The sequence below is a fragment of the Saccoglossus kowalevskii genome, chromosome 2 (assembly GCF_978046115.1).
Source record: "Saccoglossus kowalevskii chromosome 2, keSacKowa6.1, whole genome shotgun sequence".
In the NCBI taxonomy this organism is placed as follows: domain Eukaryota; kingdom Metazoa; phylum Hemichordata; class Enteropneusta; family Harrimaniidae; genus Saccoglossus; species Saccoglossus kowalevskii.
In genome coordinates, this window is record NC_140642.1 from 9,491,131 (window position 1) to 9,496,900 (window position 5,770).

The 5,770-nt window shown below is 31.5% G+C and overlaps 1 non-coding gene across 1 annotated transcript; it reads left to right on the forward strand.

Annotated features, from left to right (window-relative positions):
• The first annotated feature begins 3,411 nt into the window (after positions 1-3,411).
• On the forward strand, positions 3,412-3,493 carry TRNAL-UAG (transfer RNA leucine (anticodon UAG)). Its single transcript has one exon. It is a non-coding gene; the product is annotated as a tRNA-Leu (tRNA).
• The last annotated feature ends 2,277 nt before the right edge of the window (positions 3,494-5,770 follow it).

The window sequence follows — 5,770 nt, forward strand, 5'->3', positions numbered from 1 at the left end:
AAATTACTTATGCTAAATGATCTTAATGCTAGTAAACTACTTATGCTAAATTATTCATTACCTGGTGCTCGTAAACTACTTATGCTAAATTATTCATTACCTGGTATTAGTAAATTACTTATGCTAAATGATCTTAATGCTAGTAAACTACTTATGCTAAATTATTCATTACCTGGTGCTCGTAAACTACTTATGCTAAATTATTCATTACCTGGTACTAGTAAATTACTTATGCTAAATGATCTTAATGATAGTAAATTACTTATGTTAAATTATTCATTACCTGGCACTATTAAATTACTTATGCTAAATTATTCATTACCTGGTACTAGTAAACTACAAAGTTAAATTATTCATTACCTTTTACTATTAAATTACTCTTGCTAAATTATTCATTACCTTTTGCTATTAAATTGCTTGTGCTAAATTATTTATTACCTGGTACTAGTAAACTACTTATGCTAAATTATTCATTACCTTGTACTAGTAAACTACCTATGCTAAATTATCCAATACCTTGTACTATTAAATTACTTATGCTAAATTATTCATTACCTTGTACTATTAAATTACTTATATTAAATTATCCAATACCTTGTACTATTAAACTACTTATGCTAAATTATTCATTACCTGGTACTAGTAAACTACCTATGCTAAATTATCCAATACCTTGTACTATTAAATTACTTATGCTAAATTATTCATTACCTTGTACTATTAAATTACTTATACTAAATTATCCAATACCTTGTACTATTAAATTGCTTGTGCTAAATTATTCATTACCTGGTACTATTAAATTACTTATGCTAAATTATTCATTACCTTGTACTATTAAATTACTTATGCTAAATTATTCATTACCTGGTACTAGTAAATTACTTATGCTAAATTATTTATTACCTGGTTCTAGTAAACTACTTATGCTAAATTATTCATCATCCACTTACCTATTCTCGTGAAATAAATGTTAAAAGTATTACGTACTCCAGACCGTATCGATGGACTGACTGAGAAATATAAGACATTATAAAAAATAAATATTTGAGGCGTAAAGGAATTGCGGATAATTATAGCAAACTTAGAAAATACACGAAATTGAAATAAGCTATTGTGAATTTCATTCATATATATTAGTCAAAGGCTGATTTACTGTCAAGAATCATTAAACGCGTTGTAATTGGTTTAGTTGTTCTCAACCGTCCTTTAATTTATGTAAATCAAATGCCTGCTTTCTTGAACTTCACAGTATTGTGTAAAAACTAGAGCATTGTCTGACTAATGGGCAATAACAACATTTATAAATACCTATTCAGTCATAGAAAGAAGACACACTATACCTACCTAAGACACTGTTAAAATAGTATATGTAAAGCAAAAAACGAGAAGCGCGCGGGGGGTGAACTCGCCCCCAAAGTCTGGACCGCGTTCACTGTACAAAAACAAAACAAAAACGCGACTATGACGGAGAGAGGGAGCACATACCCACATACTGTTTATCTCATACCAAACATGCCCGGTCCCGTGCCTGGCTGACATAAGGCGGCATTTTCAAAATATAAATGCGAATATTTGCACTAAAAATCACGCAGTGCTTATCAGGGGAACAACCATTGCTGACTACGTCGAATAGTCGTTTCGTTCCGCTCAGGTGTTACTGGTGACAAATAATAGTTTAAGAATTTTGAAAAATAGATGCATTTATCATAAATAACTGTTACCTAGAAAACCTTAATTTATCGGGGTGTGTTGTATCACTCATCCAGGAATAAAACCAAATGTCACCTCTGTTTTCACTGATCCTATAATAGAGCTTACCAAAAGGTGTGCGAGGCACTCGGGGTTATAATATCTTGTTTACACCGTAATGAATAATGAAAGTTCATCTTTAGTTGAAATAATAAAGTATAGAAAAGTAGAATACAAGACAATAAAGACAACAAATCTATAAAAAAAGTACTATGTTTACTAAATGAAGTTTTTAATTAATGAACTACCTGCCTGACCATGTCTTGAGTGTTCATTATTGTAATAAGCTTGTTTGTCTTAGAAAGGAATTGAAAATCCAGAATTTGTTTCTAGAAATAGCTATACATTTTTGCACGTTATTTGTTGTAATTGTCACAGGTTGTAATAAAATGAATTTCATCTTCTACAACATTGCACGTATGTCTTAACAATGATATGTCTATTTTACCACGAGAACTAGTGTGTATGTGCTTGTGTTCAGTTTACTATCATTTATGTATTCACTACCTGATTTTATACCAAATAAAATTCAACGCTGGTTGTTTATATAAACAGAAACATTGTTACACCATTATAAACAACGCGCACACTGAATCGGAGAAACAATTATAATAGTATTGCTTTGCACTCACTGTAAACATTGTGATTTCGCTCCGCCGGTGTTGCCGGTAGTATTTATTTTATTTAGAATGTACATAAACAAAAGTAAGATCATGTCCAAGAAAAGCGTTAGACATCACCAAAACAGATCTATATGTATATTTATTTTATTTTAAATATATATTTTAAATATTAACTTTGTTAACTAAGTATGTGGTGTATATTATTACTGTATTTTGTTAAGAATACCACTAATTATTTTCACGGGACGTAAATTCAATTATACAAGTAGATATTTCGGATGAAATAGAAACGCGATAATCTTAAAGCGCGGTGGTCGTCGCGCAGCGCGTGTTCGAATTTCATGTAAATAAACAATGTATTTTATACGCGTTGTATACGTCGCTATGAGTCCCAAATCGAACAGGACGCGGCACGACGACTGCCGCCCTTTAATATTGCGTTATGAACTTGCGAATGACTCAAAATCGACCGTGATGAGGGCGCTGTGCAAGGTCAAAGGCCAAAATGCCGGCCGGCGAAAACACGTGTATAAGTACATATTTTTCTTTCATGTCTATAATAACGATATTTATATTCAATATGGGTTCAGTAGGTAAAAACCTCGAGTGTGAATTCGTATGGTTTTAGAAAAATGCTCTTTCGAAGTATTCTATTTCAATCTCAAGGCCAGGGGTCGTGTCAATCACATTACCACACTATTAAATGGCTGTGGGTACGCCAAAACGTCACAAATATATCCGATAACAAGTCAATTGACAAGACTTTTGTTATGGCTTCACGTCATTATAAAATAAGTGTCGATAAGTTGGCATGAATCACTTCGCTCTACTGTTGTGTTCTGCGTTGACAACAAACATGGCTGTCAATACTGCGTAACGACTGTATTATTCTTGTAACACACGTCAAGTGTTCGATGTAACGTTTACTACCTGATATTTAATTATTCATTTTTAGACAACTTGTAATATTCAATTTAAAGTATTTGCTCAATATACTCAGAATTGGAGTGTTATACAAAGCTTACATTTGCTGTAAGGTAGCGTGGCCGAGCGGTCTAAGGCGCTGGTTTTAGGCACCAGTCATTTCGATGGCGTGGGTTCGAATCCCACCGCTGCCAGTATTTTTTTTGGATTTCTCCACGTTTATTGATGTCATTAGACGATTAATGTTAACGTTGATATAAAAACAGCATAGACTAAAGTCTTTTAATCTTTAAAAAATATTTGACAAAAGTCCTTGACAAAAGTATATACATGAATTATATATTGTAGTCATTCCATACATTTCGAAGAGTCTGCTATACTATGTAGACAATAATATTTCCGTCTCTGCTTCTAAATTTTAATTCTATAATTATTGCTTTATGTTAATTTGAGTATTCTGTCTTTACGGGACTCTAATAGAATAACTTTAAATGCGGTAAACTGAATTAGTTGCCAACAAATTAACTTAAGATGGGGGTGTTATGAAATTTTTGTAAGAATTGTGAGTCTGTTATTTCATTCTAAACCAATATATATAGAGGAACACATCGAACAGTCATGTGGTAAAATTAATCGCTGATCATTATCTATAAGACTAATCCCCGTGGTTTCCAGTATTTCTGACTGGATTTCACGGGAGATACTAGGTGAAACTAAGTCCATGTAAATGTGTTCCGACTATATAAACGTTTTTTAAATATTTACAGAGAAGTATTTCCAGTTTACTAATGGTTAACATCTTCTTCTCTGACAAAGCATTGAACTTCAAAACTCAGACACCTTCACATATGGCTGTCTCGGTGATCGTGTTCTTGTACTCCAGTACATTTGAACCATGTGACAGTGACGTAGTAAACAGGGTTGCGGAGATAATTACATTCATTATTCAAATGTAGCTGCTACTAGACATACTGTTTGTTCAATTGTTACAACAAACTGTCTGTAAATGGTACAATTTATTGATCATCGCTACTGTAGAACATAGCTTTAGCCTTAATTTCTCCAATTCTCTTTAAGTAAGATGAACATGTGGGCAATGTAAGTATATTGAAATTGTGATACAAACGTGCTATATTAGAAAAAACATAATCTGTTGAATAATTTACACTTACACTAAAGGTTAACTCAATTGTCTGGATTATTCAAATTACAGCCTTGTACCTAATTAAATATGGTAACCACTTGTTGACTTTAGATTTCAAAAGTTTATTGTATTTTTTATTTATTTATTTAATCACTTCACATCCATTTATAAGATGAACATTCATATATATATGAGATGAATAATGATATGTCTACTGGTCATGACAACATTGATAGTAGCATTAATGTTACATTCATATATATGAGATGAATAATGTTATGTGTTCTGGTCGTGAAAACATTGATAGTAGCATTAATGTTACATTCATAGATATGAGATGAATAGTGATATGTGTACTGGTCGTAAAAACATTGATAGTAGCATTAATGTTACATTCATATATATGAGATGAATAATGATGTGTTCTGGTCGTGACAACATTGATAGTAGCATTAATGTTACAGTCATATATATGAGATGAATAATGTTATGTGTTTTGGTCGTGAAAACATTGATAGTAGCATTAATGTTACATTCATATATATGAGATGAATAATGATATGTGTACTGATCGTGACAACATTGATAGTAGCATTAATGTTACAGTCATATATATGAGATGAATAATGTTATGTGTTTTGGTCGTGAAAACATTGATAGTAGCATTAATGTTACATTCATATATGAGATGAATAATGATATGTGTTCTGGTCGTGACAACATTGATAGTAGCATTAATGTTACATTCATATATATGAGATGAATAATGATATGTGTACTGGTCGTGACAACATTGATAGTAGCATTAATGTTACATTCATATATATGAGATGAATAATGATATGTGTACTGGTCGTGACAACATTGATAGTAGCATTAATGTTACATTCATATATATGAGATGAATAATGATATGTGTTCTGGTCGTGAAAACATTGATAGTAGCATTAATGTTACAGTCATATATATGAGATGAATAATGATGTGTTCTGGTCGTGAAAACATTGATAGTAGCATTAATGTTACATTCATATATATGAGATGAATAATGATATGTGTACTGGTCGTGACAACATTGATAGTAGCATTAATGTTACATTCATATATATATGAGATGAATAATGATATGTGTTCTGGTCGTGAAAACATTGATAGTAGCATTAATGTTACATTCATATATATGAGATGAATAGTGATATGTGTACTGGTCGTGACAACATTGATAGTAGCATTAATGTTACAGTCATATATATGAGATGAATAATGATATGTGTACTGGTCGTGACAACATTGATAGTAGCATTAATGTTACATTCATATATATGAG